Genomic DNA, 18868 nt, shown 5'->3' with positions numbered 1-18868 from the left:
TGGAGGGAATTGAATTGGAGGGTTTCTTATTTGAATGTTAGTCATTGGTTACATCTTCAATGGTAGGACTGGGAGGATTCTGATTGGATCTAGAAAGGATTTGGATAGTTTTTGTAATTGGTGTTACTTTAATTTTCTTAAGTTGATTTGGTACTACTTTCTTGTTTTGGTCCAGAGCATTGGTGTTTTTTTGCTCCTTAAATTGTACTATTTATGCACTTCAAAGATAGCAGAATCATACCCTTGCTTGTAGTGAAATGATTCTCTAGCTTGATTCTGGAACTGCTGATGCATCTGTAATTCCTGATCATCTTGAGTCATAAAGACAGTTCCCTCATCATTTAATCCCATTAAATTAATTTGGGTGTCTTGCTCAGGGTCTTCTGGATGGGAAGTTTCAACATAGTTCTCTTGCAAAGGGGGTCTAATATTCTGATCAGGCCCATTTTTTCAAGTATTTTGGTTTTGATTATTTCTAAAGTTTGGATTTCTCACTGGATGAGCATGTTGGTTATCCCAGTGAGGCTTCCTTTCAGTGCTTTCCATTCTATTCGTCAGTTTTTTCATTCCTTTGGCTAGAGCATCCATTTTAAGGTCAAAGGGTGAGGTTTCAACTTTCGAGGGTGCTCTCCTCTCGTTCCTAACCCTAGCTCCTTTTGCCAACAGATTAGATTCTACACTTACTGTTGCACTTTGCATATCTTCTAGCGTTGGGGGCTTCCTCTCTCTAAGTTGAAAAGCCATATAAGTTTCAAACCCGTCTGGAAACATTATCAGAGCTAAGCTGGGTGGGGGTCTAAGATCAGCTTCTATTGCATTATAAACACTATTCAATCTAGTACAGTAGTCCTAGACTATTTTGCTTAGTCCCCTCTTGATGTTTTCGTATTCAGATAAAATTTGAAGAGGGTTCCTTTAATTTTCCCATCTATTTAAACATTGTTGGTAAAAAACTTCTAAACTATTAAACTATTGTTAAGTAGGGATCAAAACCATGTTCTCACTTCCACAGCTATAGTTTGGGAAAAATTTCTCATTTGGACATCTCCAATGTCAATTTAATGCAATTCAAAATGATCTGTCGTTTTGCTTATGTGTTGTTGTGTTATGTAGGATCCAGTGCCATCAAATAAGACAATTTTACTCCAACAATCTTATGGCATGGCACCTAATGGGATAGGTAACACAAGGGGGGCATATCTATTTGCCATATCTCTAAGTTGGGCAGAAATGAGAACTCGAGTTGGGGTAATAGGGGGTTTTGGGGTAACAGGGGGTGTTCCAGTGGTTGATGAGGATTTGGGGGTACTGGGTGGTTTATGGGTAGTGATAGGTTGAAGGGGAAGTGAAGGTATGAATGGAGGGGTATAATGAACTTCAGTGATGTGATTGAATAATGGTGAACTAAAGGAAGTTGAAGCAGTTTCAAAAAGTCCAGGGATCTTATCAGTAGTGAGGGATGACTAAGGGGAATTTAGAAGGTACTAATCGATTGAATTGCTTTCCTTTTGGACCTCAATCTCTTTAATGAATTCAAGATCAAGAACTAGGTCATCAAGTTCACTTTCAGACTTGGTTCTGAATAAGGAGAGGTCAAATGACTTGTCAAAAGGGAGATCTTCTAAAAAGAGCCAATCATCAAGGCAAGAATCTACTTTGATCTAAGGTCTTGGGCTTACTGAAATCTCTTGTTTTCTGGCCATTCTCGAAATAAGGTTGGGATTGTAAAACACAGGGAGAGGATTTGGATTAGGGTTAGCCCTTGTATAGTGAGTTCTCCTTGAACCCAGATTTCAAGTTTTTTCTCATTATTTTCGTTTTTATGAAATTTTAGAAATAACCTCTAATAAACACTTTAAGAGGCTTGAAATAAAAATTTGAAATTTCTCAAAGGTTTATTAAGGCTGATGGTTTGATTCCCTCGTATGGTCGCCACTATGTTATCCCTCAGATGTCTTCCCTGGAAGTTATAAAAAGAAGGACTAATCTGAGGTAACCAAAAATGTAATCTCTTAGACTTGGGTTCTAGCCAACCTAAGTCCAGAGTGGGCTATCTCTTTATAATTTAACTTTGTTTTGGTGGGATTTTAGGTTAGCTCTTAGTTCTCATAAGGTTTTGATTTTGATTCAATGGTACAGAACATGACCTCAAGCCATTGGGCTATGGATTCAATCAAAGAGTGGCTTAACTAGATTAGATCAATTACTAAAGGAGGAGTTCACAGGGTAGGCTAGCACAACAAAAGGAAAATATACAAGTTCAAATGGATGAGGTAGTCCTAAACAAGGTGAAAGGGTAATGAAGAATCCTTAAACCTGGATAAAGATGAATAAAAAAGGGATATCAATAAAAAAGGAAAACTAATAATGCTTTACTATGGATCTAAGGGGGGAAACTATGGAGGTAAGGGAGAAATTAAGAATTCCCAGACTAAGATAGTTTAGTGGAAAACATAAAGGTAAATAGTCAAGACAGAGAGATTTAAATCTAATACTGAAATATCATTCCTAGTTTACCATTCAGATTTCATTGAAACACACGTGATTATTTATAAACATGAAGAGAAAACAATAATAAACATGAGAGATCATACTTATTTGATTTCCACTATGCACACGAATGTTGTGAAATGTCTTTAACTTTATTCCACGATCCAGCAAGCCAAACCAATCTTGATTACAAAAGCTCCTTAACTTGATAACAAAATCCTAAAGAAATGCCCTTGAATCAACACCAATTACTTCGAAATATGAATTATTTATACAAATAATATTACAAAATATCTCATAATAGTTTGAGAATTATTCTAGGAAATTAAAAATATCTTCAAGCATGAAGATAGAGAGAGATGGAAAAATGTTTATGAGGAGAATTTTAGTACTTTAGGACCTATAAGTCACTGGGCTGAGGGTCCGGTCCCTCTAGAAGTCAGAGAAATGCATTGAGCCCCTTTGACTTATAATTTTAGGTACTTAAGACCTTTTTTGGAAATTAGTTAAGTGAGAAAATGTACTAAATGAGGGAGGGCAATACATTGATTTTGTGAACTTTGATCCATACTCAATTTTCATCCATACTTAGAACTTTAGTGATGACGCTGAAAAATTTGCTCTTATCTAACAATCATCACAATTATGCAACTATCTTTCTTCTTACCCACCTATTCATCCTACCATTTTCATTTCTCTTTGTTAAGGTGCACTTAAGTTGGCAAACCCTTTATCAAAACATCTTCTTTTCTTTTACAATAGAAATCTATCTAAATCTAACCTTATTACATCCAAGGGCTTAGATTAAATAGTTAAGCTCCTTTTATTTACTCTACCTAATCTAATTATCTCCCAAGGTTAAACAGTTTGGTTAGATTTTATTATCTATCTATAAGCATGAAATTGAAAACATGAAATAGTCAAGTTTAAACATTTTAGCTATTCATGGATTGTGGCAAGGGTAACAAGTTGCACACATCAATTATTCTACCTCAAAAAGTAAATAGTAGTGGAATTTTAACTTGCACTCTTTCATGGTCTTTTCTTTTCTTGGGGTTCATTTTTTTTCTCTTTTGACCGTTTTATTCTTTTTGTCCTTTGACTTTTATTTTAGGACATACCTTCCTAATTTTTTTTTATTATTTTTATTTTTTTATCATTTGAATATGGAAAGAATTCACAGAATGCAAGGTATGTACATATTACAGATTTGATCTTATCCATTCAAAAATTATGACTCCTATTGGTATAGGAACTTAACATACCCAATAAATATGCCCAACTCTATCGTCATCTCTAGATTCCTTCTTAATTCCTTAGAAACATGATAGTAAATTGATGATCCCAATATCTTGAAGTGTAACACATCTAGTTTCTTCCTTGAAAAAGCTTCCTCTTGTGTATTGATGCAAATAATCCTATGAAGAATCTTGTTCCACAAATAGATTCTTGTGTTGCATGGTTCAACCCATAAGCAAAGAGGTAGGCTTTGGTCATGAAACATCGTTTGTGATGCTCCCATTATACTTTTTCTCTTCCTCTCATTCACCCTAGTCTATTGTGGGTTATGAGGTGCTATCAACTCCCATCAAATGCATTCCTTTGCACAAAAAATTTTAAACTCATTTGACATATACTCACCATTGTTATCACTCCTTAGAGACTTCACTTTCCTACCCGTTTCTTTCTTAACAAGTGCTTTAAACTCAACAAATTTGAAGAATGCTTGTTCTTTCTTCTGCTTGAATTATATCCAAAACTTTCATGAGAAATCATCTACAAATATCACATAATACCTATGCTTCGTAGTGGAGGCTATTGAGAAAGGTCCATAGACATTAGAGTGGCTCCTTTAAAGGATTTCATATGCCCTGCTATCCCAGTCATTGAAGTTGGATTTCATGTACTTCACCAACGTACACCATTTTCATGCATCTCGCCGCTCGAGTGCTCCATTGGGGAGGCGTATAGAAATATTTTTCATGATATTCAAATCACTATGATGCAAATGATGAAGTTTTCTATGCTATAATTTTCCCAGAACCTTACCTCCTTTTTTGATCAACGTTGCAAATTCTTACACATCTAATTTGTAGATCTTATTCACTTGAACCGTGTTGGTCTGTCTCAAGAAGGCCTCTCGATCATAGACACCATATTCAAAAACCACGATGTAAACTAGATTCTGCTTTAGACCTGTTACATACATCACATACTTGAGCTTAAGAGAGGAGCCAAAATCCCTCTAAAAAGTAATGGTACCAATACCAGTAGTGATATACCTTCAATCATCTCCCATCTCGATGGGAATATGGAGATACTTCTGCTTCATGTCAGTGAAAAGTTCTTTCTTTCCCATCATTTGGAATGAGGAACCCCTATCGAGATACCATGCACTACCCGTCATTTTTCTTTCTATGCATGTAATGAGGGAAAAATCAAGTTCAAACTATGAAAATAAGGCTTCACCCACTTCTCCTCCTATAGTCTTCTTGCTTGCTTTCTTGTGTGGACATTTCATATAATAGTATCCCAATCCATAACAGTAAAAACACTTGATTTTGGAAAAGTATTCCTTCTTCCCCCATGACCAGATTCTAGTTTGGATTGGGATTTCTTCCCTTTCCATTTCTTTTCTTTACCATCCAAGGCATAGTTCTTTTCATCTTCGCCTTTGGATCAAGTCCTATATCTATTTCTCTTCCTTATTTCTTCCTGCACTAGATTGGACCATAATCCCTCCAATCTTGGTAGTTTCTATGTAACATTTACCAAATCTTAATATATATGCCACCTATTGGGGAGGCTTAAGGGGGATAAAGCTACTAGATATTATTCATGGATAGTAAATGTGACCCTGCTAAGTTCATCATGATACTTTGTAAACCTGCTCAGGTACTATGAAATTGTTTCTTTTTTTTCATCTTAATACTTTGAATCTTGTCCTTGAGTTCTAGCTTCATGTGGTTACTATTATTCTCAAAAAACTCCATCAATGTTTTTCACATCCCAAACATAGTCTCTTTCCTCTCGATATGTGAGACAATATGATCTTGAACTCCCTAGAATATGATCTGCCTCACTTAAACCACATCCTTCTTCGACTGAGCAATATCCTGGGCATCCGATGTTGGGAGTTTTGATACATCTATATTGACATATTCTACCAGCCCATTATCATCCAATAATGTCTGTAGTTTGATCTTCCATGCCACAATATTTGTGGTTCCTTCCAAAGCATACTCAAACTTGAGTCCATTTAAAACCATCTTCTCAGTCCTAGAGAAAGCTTGTAACATTGATCTTGAAATTTGAACCTCCTACAATGAAAACTTTGAAATGTCTTCTCTACTGTGAATCTAGCTCTCATACCGTGTAAAAATTAATGTGTAGATTCAAATTTTCTCATCAAATTTACTAAATCACAAGGCTTGAAGCTACTCTAATGATCTATGAAAGTAAACTCACGATCAATAATGCAAGTCATTGATATGCATCAAGATTCAACACATATACAAAAATATTTATCTAAGGGAAAGAAACTACTCAAAACACCTTACTATATGTATTGCATTAATCAAACAATCTGAATTAAGACAATATGCTATGCTCAAGCTTGAGCTCAACCTACCCATGTATCTCCTATCCTATACCTGAATGGCTTGCCTTAGCAAATACTTATCCAAAATTTTGAGCCAGCAAGATCCTGTTTCCTTGCATCGTTCCTCAAGGAATTAGCCCCATTATTTAGGAAATTACTCAATCTAGATTCCACAATTTCTCTAGGTCCTTCTCTGACTCTATGTGTGACATGTACAACTTGGAATAATTTACAATTGATAGTACACTTCCCTTGAACTCCAATTCGGACTCGGTAACACGAATTGTTTGCATGCAACAATTATGTTGGGTTGATTCATCGGGTAACTAGATGATCACTCAGTGTGAAAAAAGTTACACACCCACAACTTGACCTCCACTAGTTCTTCTCACAATGAGAACCTGTTACACTCACAATAACTCAAATTAATTGAAGTTTTTTGCTACAAATTAATAATCAATCATGTAGAAATGAACTGAAGTGTCTCAAACTCGAATTTATTGAGTTAAATAAGTAACAAGATCCATACCGCCTCAATTAACTAACTCCATGTATTCTCCTCACGTTGGGATTCAAATTTTAATATAGTTTGACCAAGGAAGAGTCAAAACTATATTTTCTTACTTCATTTTGAACACAAGATTCCCATACAACAAATATTTTTTCTTGCCACCATTAGACAAAAGCCACCGCTCCCAATTTCTCATGCCATAACTCAAAGGAAGCCACTATACCATGGATCAATAAGGCACCACTTGCTAGAGATCCACCACTCGTCCATTGAAGGTCCCATATTTCAAGCTCTTATGGATCACGTTTCACAATGTTTCATATTGGATTAACTTGCAACAAACTCAAATGACCATGGGCCTTGTTTCATCTTATTTTCATATTAGACCCACTGTACAATCTATGTTCATCAACTACCTACTAACACCATTCAAGATCAACAATGAATTTATCCTCTCGAACCCTCTCAATAGTAAACTCTCAAGGGACCTCACAACTCACGACTCACAACACAACTCACAACTCTATAAATCTATAACTCTATATGATACACAACGCAATAATTAATTTCGATCTTAATGAACAAGTCCATTATCAAATCCATGTAATGAATACAATCGATAATTCTCCACAATTAACTATCACTCAATCGACCACCAAATCTTTCCACTACCTAAATGCATACAACAACAAAATCTATGATCGCTTGGAACATAACAAGGTATGACGAGATGGGTGCACAATTAGAAATATAACATAACATTTTATTGAGACCAATTCCACCCACTAACAATGATCACTCAACATGAATGTGTTGAGACCACCTCAATCGATATTTCTAACAAATCCATGGGAAAATTCTATGACCTAAGGCTCATGGATCTCGTTTTGCTTGCTACATGAAAGTGTGGTTCACACGTAACTAGCATCATGAAATCATATGAACAAGCATGATATAAGTAGACAATAGAACTAGGAAAGTGTTGCTCTATGATCCTTAGGAGACTATGTCACTACTCCAACTCTTAGAAAATTAAATTTCCTATCCTCAGAACTTGTTCCACCTTCATCACCATTTTTCAAGGCACCTCCAAAACCTATGTAACCTCTACAAAACTCAATAAAACATCTAATTATCATGCAACTACTCCATTAATGGTTGACATCAATGCAAATCTTATGAACTAGCTCCATTGTTGACACCAATTCCAACACCATGCTTCCAACATTCTCCCCCTTTGGCATTAATGGAAATCTTCAACAAGACACCCAAACTGATCTTCTTCAACTCTACTTGTGCAGTCTTCACTCTCAGTTTGGTGGCTACCTCACTCTCCCCTTTGACATCAATGGAAAAGCGTGGGTTAGTCTATCTGAAAACACCATTATGACACTACTAAATGTATCACACTAATACTAATAGGTAAGGTTGATACCAACAATGTTTCTAATGAAACAAGATTCGCTTCCAACATCATTGCAAAATAGTCATGAGGAACCAAAGAAAATATTTTCACATGCAACCAATATTCCTTGATTCAAACACCATACACTTCTGCATGTTGAGCATGCTTCCCCTGAACATATACTAGGGGTTGTAAACATCTCATCCACATTGTTTTTCAAGAGGATTTAATGTTTCGATTTCCTCCTTGCCAAATGCAGGAGGCCAAAACTAGACCAATACTTCCACCATCTATGACCAATTGAAAGTACAATACTTCATAAGCATATTACATGGCTATAAAAATGAAGTACAATGTTGTTGTAATGACATTCATAAGCCCACTCATGAAAGTACAATACTTCATAAGCATATTACATGGCTATAAGAATGAAGTACAATATTGTTGTAATGGACTAGATACATCTACTATGAATCTCATTGAATGTATGGTTGTGTAGGTCCAAGTAATAGAGGATTGAAATATTGCACAATTATATTGGAATCTCTCTACTCAAAGCTTTTTATCTCAACTTCAGTAACTTAGCTCTCCATGAAGAGGCATCCGAGAAGAACTCTAACTCCATGAGGTTGCTTCAATTCCATATTTTTTCACGGTTTGGGCTTGTGAAGTTGTTCATATCCATATCCAAAACCATCAATGGAAGCTCCCCTACATGGTTTGGAATTCTACCACTTACCATATTATTTGTTAATATATGTTGTGTGAGGTTCTTATAATTGATGAAGGTGTTTCTAATGCCCCTTGCAAGAAAGATTTTTAAATCTCACTAAAAGCTTTGACATTGCAAACGTCTAGAGGAATATATCTTATTAGCTTATTGTTTCTTAAACTCAAATTATTTATAAAAGTGTAATTTCCAAGATCTAGAAGAATGGATCCACTATAATAGATTTTAGTCAACATAATAGAGCTAGCATCATTCCATTGTTGTAATCACATATGCACTAGTTCTTCTTTACACACAAAGATAATACAAGGAAGCTCTCTATCTACAAGAGAATTGATGAAGAAATTGAAAGAGAGCCTCCAAATGAAAAAAATTGTGATTTTTAAATTTTAAAATATATTATTCCATTGAGTTATTTACAATACTTATAATAGTAAGATTTTTGTATTTTTGACCTTCAAAAAAAATCATTGCATTAAGTTATACATTCATCATACAATAAGATTTTTGTATTTTTGACATTGAAAATACATCATTTCATTAAGTTATACATTCATCATATTTATAATAGTAATATCTCTCAAATTTCTCACGGTTTACGAATGGAATAGAGAATGGTAATAGATTATTGGAAAGATCTAGCATACTGAAAGACTGAATTTTAGATATATCATTTGGAATGTGCCATCTAAAAGAGCAAAAAATGAGTTATAACCTAAATTCTTTAAATTTGACCTTTTTATCAATTTCTTAGTAAAAGGGCCATTGAAAAGACGAATTGAGCCAACAAATGGAGCCGTACTTCAAAACCCTATAGAAATTAAGGATATAGTTCACAAGACTCGACCATGAGCAATTTGGAGATTCTTGATATATTTTGTGCCACTCGTTCGCATCCATCTTCGAGAATATTTCTACAACAAAATTGTGAACATAAGGGAAACAAAATAGCTAGTAACTATAGAAGCCATCATATGTGCATAAGACAAATACAAAAAACCAAATTTTCTACCATAAGTTAATTGTATATACCCCGAAATTGGAAATCTTGGATCTGGTAGATATTGCTATTCGCCTTTATCTGCATTCTCCATAAACCTTGGGGCAAGGTTAGACCCATTTTAGATAAAGCCTCAGCCTTTTTGTTTTTGTTTCTATCAATATGGGAAATAGTATAATACTTCCTATTGTCCCATAATGTTGTTATCCTGTCCATCTATCCGGCATGGTGAACGTTTTTTATGTGTTTCTTTGACAAAACATGGTCAGTTATTACCTTGGAATCTCCATAGATTTGCAGATTTGGTATGTCCAGAAATTCATTGAAGGAGAGGAGACCCGCTAAAGCCACTGCTCTATTGTTTGTCCTCAAACTAGCATTCCACTAAATATCTATAGTTTGTGCATTTTCCATCTTAATGAATACGCCACATGCACAGATACCTTGCTGAGCAGCACTCTCGAAATATTCACATGTAGTCGAAATAGTCATCCGCATGGATCTTCTTCCACTCACGTACATAGTAGATTCGTAATCTTCATAATTGTTGATGTGTTTCCCGCATGTTCCAAGGGCATTATATAGGGCTATTATAGAATCGGTGACAGAAGAACTTGTTACCACCTTTGAGCTAAAAATATTGCCATTCCTCCATTTCCATATGCCCTAGATAGCCAATAAGGGAATGGCTCTCAATTCTTTCTTCATGGTGCTCCAATTTTTAAAAGCTTCATAAATTGATGGGAAAGAAACAAGTGGGAACAGATAGGCCGCACTTGTTGACAGTTGAGGAAAATATGAAAATTATTTTTAGGGCTTTCTGTGCACAATGGGAAAATGGTTGGCCCATGTCAATTGCGTTTCTGTAAGTTTTCCCATGTAAGGTTCCTATTATAGAACACCAACCATGCTAAAATAATTATATTGGTGGGGCATACCGTTTTCCACAATGTGGGAGGTAAAAAATCTCCAGATATTTCGGTCTTGGTTCTAAGAAGCTCTAAATAAACATGTTTAACCTTCACCTGCGTGGAGCCATTCATACCTCCCCAAATGAGCTGGTCTTTGTCTACCAATCAAAAGATTTTCGATCCCATGACCCTGCAAAGAGGAAATACATTCTGAGATCCTGTCTGAAATTTCCAAATGATGTTCTGCCTAAAATATGGTTCCAACTTCTTGAACCCCCTCTAGATATCCGATCGAAATGGAGACCCAATATGATTCACCCTAATCAAGTATGTCATATCCCTGTCTTGCATATATTTTGTGTGGATTTTCAAGCTCCATAATGAGTCACCCATGACATACTTCCACATTGATTTGCATAAAAGAGCTTTTCTAAAATGTGTCAATTATAAAATGCCCCATCCTCCCAGCTTTCTAGGCCGTGTTATTACAGATAGCTTGGTTAATCATCCTGTTCAAGTTCTTAATAATTGCATATGGAATGAAGGACAAGTTCGTCCAATAAACCATTGTTTGAACCAAAACAGATTGTGTCAGAGTCATCCTACCACCTTTGGATAAGCACAGGTTTTCCCACGCAGCAATCTTCTTGTAGAATCTATCTGTAATCCATGACCAATCCGCCACTCTGTAACCTTAAGTTTTCAATTTAAAACCCAAGTATTTAAGACCATTCTAAAGAGGAAAATCTTGTATGTTAAAGAGCTGAGATAGAAATCAGATCAGATTTTTGTTTGTATCCTCAACATAGAATGAAGATTTCCCTTCATTTACAGACATGCCTATTGCACTTTGAAATCTTCGCAAAATTTCATGAAGACAAATCCATGTTGTCCTGCATAACATAGTAGTTAACAGAATACCATCGACAAAAAAACTATGGGATGAGTTTATACCTTTGCAAATAGGAAGTGGATGACATTGATCTAGTTGGATCTCCTTATTGATATGGAGGCTGAGAGAGTCCATCACTAATATGAACAAGAGTGGGGACAAGGAGAATCCTTGACTGAGTCCCCTCACCGCTTTGAAAAAAGGAGAGGGTAAACCGTTTATTATAAAAACATAGTTAACCTCCTCTACACATGCCATTATCCATCTTGAGCACCTTGAATTCAGTCCAATCCTGCCATGATGACATCGCATGAATCCCCAATACACACTGTCGTACACCTTTTTCAAATCTATCTTCAATACAATAGTTGCCAATTTCCTAGTGTGTGTAGAATGAATTGATTCTTGTGTGATGGCAACCGCGTCCATTATATTCTTGTCCTTGAGAAAACTATGTTGCTCTGGGTTTAAATGCATTGATAAAACACTTCTAATGTGAATACCAATGATTTTGGAGATTTTTTTATATAAAGCATTGCATAAATAAATTGGTCGATAATCTGAGAAAGATGTTGATTCCTCATAAACTAGGAACCTCTTCATGTCATCCACAATTGTAAGCAACCATTCCTCCACAAGATTGATTCATAACGACCCTATGAGACAACAACATACATACACATATATAGATATGAATATTAGCATTATTAATCATGATCGATAATCACCCTGTTAGACATGACATACATACATACATACATGTATACACATATAGACATCAGCATAATCATGATCAACACATAACTACTAGATATCATAAGGTTGAGGATAAAATAACTCCATTTATGCATGCAACACATGCACAACATCAAGAACAATAGTTTCAAGCATAGCCAAGGCATATGAAACCTCAAATCGATTTACATTACCCTTTCTATTACCTTTCTCATGATTTTCTCATTATTGTCCATTTACCTCAATGGACCAAACCAATCCAACTAGTTTTCATATTCTTGCCTTCAACTTCCCTTATAGATCCGCTATGATTTATTAGGGTCTTACATCACATATTGGATTTCATTCAGCTCCTCTCAAGCTCCACTAACTTCCTTCTTTCCCAACAAATTACCAAGGCTATCAAAATAATAACGGCAAGATCGAGAAGAAAATAAGAGAAAACCATGAAAACCAATAAAAATATGACACCACGAACAACGTGGTATGATCATGGACTAGACATAATAAAACTATAAATCAGTCACAGACAAAGTGTAAATACCATAAACATAAAACTACCAACAAACACCATGACTAAATCCCCATGGGTTTCCAATGCTTCCAAGGGATTCTCAACTTGAGCGTTCTTCAAGTTTTCATGACGATCCCTTTTCCATGAAATCCATTTCATCATACTTCCATCAACACATAATTGTGAGTGCATAAATAAACATAGCAATAAACTGGTTACCTTACCTTTTTGTGCCAAGCAGACTATCTTGAAATTGGACACATCCATGCCATCTCTCAAGGAAATCCAATTCCTTAACGAATCCATCCATAACTGGAAACTAGTTGATACACCTATCAAATAAATGTTTATGACTATAGCACATATCCACATAATGTCAAAGAAAATCAATGTGAAGAAGATGTCTTACATACAAATCGCTCATTAGTTTGGAATTAGGGTTTCCAAACATAGCCAAAGGTATTCTTGCCCAATTTCTTCCTTCTTACATTTTTACCTTATTACATTTGAAGCCTACTATGTATTGTCACATCACTGAACTATTGGTTATAAACACATCAACTATTTCCCTGTCATGCTAAACCAAGAATGTTTCTTGCAACTTGTCACACATGTCAACCACACGTTCAAAATATCAAGACAATCATATCTACCAATTTGAAATCAGCCTTTACCAAGACTAACAGTCATGTCATAATCCATAGTCACTTCATAGTCATTATACATAATTCTACAACCATCACCTACTACACTCAAGTAGATATCAATTGTCTCAACTCTTATGTATTAGTACAATCATCTTAAAACAAGATCGTTGGAACACATATTTATGTTATGCAATTAATCAATCATTCAACCAAGTTTCAAACATACCATGTTAATTAAAACAACTACATGGTATAATAAACACCAAACAATCAAACACCAAATTGACATCATAATCAAATACACAAGAACAAAGGAGACAGCATAAGAAAGTTCATACCTTATTGTATATTAGGGGAGTTCATATTGTGTACATAATCAATCTAGATTAGCACAATATAACTTCACAAAATATCAACTCAAACATAGATAAAGTCATGATATCCAGAACAATAACTAACTAACAATCCCACATCATAAACTTAAAAACAGGTATCATTCATACATAATAATGACATATGAACCACCAGTCTAGATTAGTTTGACATAGTATCACAACTCAAACTTGAATTTCATAACCCTAACCATTTTCATAGACCAATCGAAATTAGTATGGTACACATAACATCGATATCTCCATGTAATAACCCTAATTATCAAGTTAGTAGCATATAACAACTACAAGTTAACCTATAACATACTTATCAACAACATATAACATAATCATCAAGTCAATTATCATACAACAAGAACAAGTTAACCTATTTAATAGTCATCAACAACATATAACATAATTATCAAGTTATCTAACCTAAAAGAATAACAGCAATGCACACGTTACTATCATTCATGACTATATGACAGATTTGAATATAACTACACTAATCAACTAACATCTATCATGAACGAAATAATAACATAAATAGAATGAAAAGCATACACATAACCGTAATTCCTATAACAATCCTTAACCTACATACTTGCATGCGCAACATACAAAATTGTATGATGACATGCCCTCGCCTCGAGGTCCAATGTTGCAACTTCACATAGATGGTCTACATCTCCTACTGTATCTCAATCAACACATTAGCATCATAACATACCATTATCATCATGGTGACTTGATTTCATACAATGAACTCACAATTCATGTGACATACCATACATGCATAACCATAAAAATGAAAATGCATGCCTAACAACATATAAATGCTGACATGCAAAAAAATACATGCAACCATACACTCATGACAACACGTCCCACAACAACACCATTACTATTCACATGGTGACATCACTATGACCATGATCAATACCATGCAAATTAAATAATCACATGGACTACAAACATAAGAAACATATATGCAATGGAAATCAATGCATGACCAACACACCACCCGTCTAGTCTAACGGGTGATATGATTCAACCTCCTAGGTAACCTTAAGCAAGTGGAATCGACATAAACATGTAAAACATAATGTCCACATTAGTAAAACCACCCCCGAGAGCCATCCCAACCACTCAGGTATCATATGCCTAGGTCCCAATGATTTTTTAAGCCATTAAACCTTGGGACAGTCCCACACTATGGGAATGCAAGCCTCTGTAGATCTCTAGACGCTGCCACAAGCTTGCATGGCGGGACCTATGGACTATTTCCAACATATCTATGCTAGAGTGCACAAGATTTAAGGATATTTTGAAGCCTAGAATTCCGGCCATTACCCAAAACTTGTTGTAACTTTTGAAATCCATTAAACACATGAGGAAAAGACTAATAAACCAAAAAACTATCTCTACGACTAGGCCTAACTATCCCCAACTTGGAATGACATTCTGTCAAACACTTGGCATCAATGCAATCTACATGTCGAAGATACAAGACAGAGCATCAATGACTGAAAACTCTTATGAGACATGAAAAGAAGGATCAACACCTTCTCCCTTGAACTATTATGACATGAATTAGGCCTTGAATCCATAATTTTAAAAATTACAAGTAAGTACATGAAATAACCATCATATTAACCATTCAATTTAACATGATTATAACCAGCATATAATAATGATAATAATAGTGAGATAAAAACCATTAAATACACATATAAATAAGTAAAAAATAAAGAGAACTTAGTGTTGATTAAACATATGTGAATCCAACTACATTCGAGACTTCCATGTACCACCCAACCATAGACATCGTTGAAGCAAATCCTTCTATCAAGGAGTCACCCCAATGCCATATTCCAGGCATGAATGTGGGATCTCATAAAACACATCAATAAAAACCATCTAGGGCTTCTAGAGGTGAAACCACCTCACCCTCAGACAATGATTCCACCTCATGATCAGGTATCACAAAACCATCATCACATTGGTCTCTACCCAAGCCTTCCAGGGTTCTAGAGTGTTTGTTACAATTGAGCCTGAGGGACCAGTAACTCAACCCACAACCTATATCGGGCTCTAGAGAGTTTGTCCAACCAAAGCTACGACACTAGTAACTTAATCGATGAATGGCTCGAGAGTGTTTATCCAACCAAGGCTCTAGGACTAGTAACTTAGCCCAAGTTTTTACAACACTCGAGAGAGAAATTGTCTAACCAAGACTCCAGGAACTAGTAACTCAACCCAAGCTAATGGAAACATGAGAGCCAACCGGAAAAAAGAAAAATTCAAATAAACTCAAAACACCATGGTTATCTAGGAAATGGTAAGGCTAACAAAATCCACTCTCAATCCAGGCTATCCTTCATGTCCATGGGATACCATGACCTACATGCATATGCCATGCATTCCAAAATTAGTGAGGAAAACATAGATGCAACTTGGTACCTGCAAGTAAAACCTATTGTAGTTGTCGATCTTGATGTCCTCTTGTGCTTGTCTGCTCTTCCTTCTCCTTATTGCTCCAAAATGCTGAGCATTCCACACTCCTCCAATAGCTCTCCAATAAAACTCTAAGTGTCCAAGAGTACGCAAGAGAGAGAGTGAATAGAGGATAGATACCCCAAAACTGAACTGACCAAGTTCACCCACTAATTCTCAGAAGCCCTTTTATTAATGAGGCCTCTCTTTTCTACTTTTTCGATTATTTTCCTTAATTTTCCTACTCACATGAAACATGTGACCTTTCACCTTCCTTTTCTCCTAATTTCTATTATTTTCATAAATGAATGTTAATAAAATCCCCATGCCTTTCCAAAGCCTTAACCAATGCCTTTATAAATTTCCTTTAGTCACAATAACCAAAATGAACACCCACTAGGATGGTTTTCCCTAACTTCAACTTGGAATTCATGTCCCATGACCATGGTCTTATATATTTTACATGATTTTTTAACTAGGGTTGTTACAGCTACACTCTTAACATTTATTCTTACTCATGTTATGTCTCACGCTGGTCTCCTAGAGCTTATCTCATCACTGAAAAATACGAATGGAAGACTTAAGTGAAACTTTCACAGTGTGACGTAAAATCGTCAATCAGTTACAAATAATTTGTCATCTCCTATAGTTTTTCAACTATGCTAAATTACAAAGTAGTAACCTTCATAGATATTTTTACTAAACCCTGATGGCATAAAATTTCAATGTGTCACCTTGCAAACACTGCAATGTGTTAGCCTATAAAGAACCAGTCTGGTACTTGGAAAATGCCAAATCATCATGCCATGTGTCCCCTCTCACATCATTCCCCGTGTCAGCATCTACATTATCACCTACTACTTTTCATGTATCCTTTTTTCATTAGGTCATGTCAACTTGTGTGTCATCCATCATGTGTATGGAGGAGGGTCCTAGAGATTGTTTCCTAGCATTTTCTAGTGTTATTTAAAAATGGTTAGGGCATGAGATTTATGTTAGATGTTATGGTTGTGAAATGTTTCCATATTTTAGACTATGTCTCCTATGGTGCATCATTCATTAACTTCTCATAACCTTTCAATATCAAATCTATGGTGCAACAACAAATGATATGTCCTTTTGTGGTTTCATCATATGGAGTCTGTCAACCACATCTTCATAGCACTGTGGCTCCACATGAATATTTTTTGAATCATTCAACTTAAAATTGTCATAACATGATAGAAATTTGTCCATAACCTTTCAGATATTTTCTCATTCATGGTAGATATGAACCATGGGTCTGTGTCTCTTGATCATAAAGGTTCTAAAATTGATGTTCTATGGCAGATTTTTAGTTTTTACATTAACTGGTGGGAAAATTCCTATTTTCAACTTTTATTATTCTGTGTGGAACCACAAGGATTTTCAATTCTACTAGACTTAAAAATTCCTTTCAAGATAGATGCTAAAATAAATAAAACACCAATTTCCCATGTTTCTTTAGCAGATTTCATATCGTGTAGATTCTCATATATAACACATCCTCATTGAGCATTATGCTACATCATGTTTTCTGGGGTAAGGTTTAAACCATATCCTTCAAAAATTAAATTCCAAACAGAAAATCTAAAATTTATGATTTCACTTTTCTATCCCATACCTTAAATTTTGCAATGGTGAGAAGGGAGACTGCTTGACAATCTATCTTAAAAAAAAATATCAATATTTCCTGGATCTTCTTTCTAGTAGGTAAGCTACCAATGAAAGCCCCTCCTTTAACACCAATTTCTGGAAACCTGACAATAATAAGAGGGGTTGGTGAATTATTATTATGTGGATGGATCAAATTAGAAACACATTAAAATAATAGATCTAAATATAAACATGAACCATGAGTAGCATATTAATTAGCATATACATGAGAGAATCAACACATAAAAGAAACCATCCACACATGGACACATGAAGACATAGAATGTAACATGGAAACCCTTGCAAGATAAAAGCCACTATCTACTTTGCTATGTTCCACTCTTCCTCTTATTAATCAAATATTCTTTTACATAATCACTGGTCACCACTAGTTTGTAAGCCACAACTTGATATCATGTGATAAATCACCCACTCCATGCCACTACCTAATGGAAGCCACCACTTCCTGGACATTGCAAGCCACCACTCCCTCAACTATGGAGGCCACTACCTATTCGAGCAACTACCTACAGTATGTAGAAATTAATGTGTAGATAAAAAAATTCTCATGGAATTTATTAAATAATAAGAGTTGAAGCTATTCTACTGATATGCAGAAGTAAATTCATGATTTAGAGCACAAATCATTAACATGCATGAGGATTAAACACATATACAAAGAGATTTATCTAGGGGAAAGAAACTATTCCAAACCCCTTACTATATGTATTGCATTAATAAAAGAATCTCAATGAATACAATATGGTCTGCCAAAGCTTGAGCTCAACTTGCACCTATATCTCCTATCCTTTTCCTAAATGATTAACCTTGCCCAATACATAGCTAAAATTTTGGGCCTCGAAACCCCTATTTCCTTGCATTGTTCCT

The sequence above is a fragment of the Pinus tabuliformis genome, chromosome 3_1 (genome assembly GCF_031772625.1).
Source record: "Pinus tabuliformis cultivar Carrire ecotype Pingquan chromosome 3_1, CPIR1, whole genome shotgun sequence".
Lineage (NCBI taxonomy): Eukaryota > Viridiplantae > Streptophyta > Pinopsida > Pinales > Pinaceae > Pinus > Pinus tabuliformis.
This window is presented reverse-complemented; position numbering follows the sequence as displayed.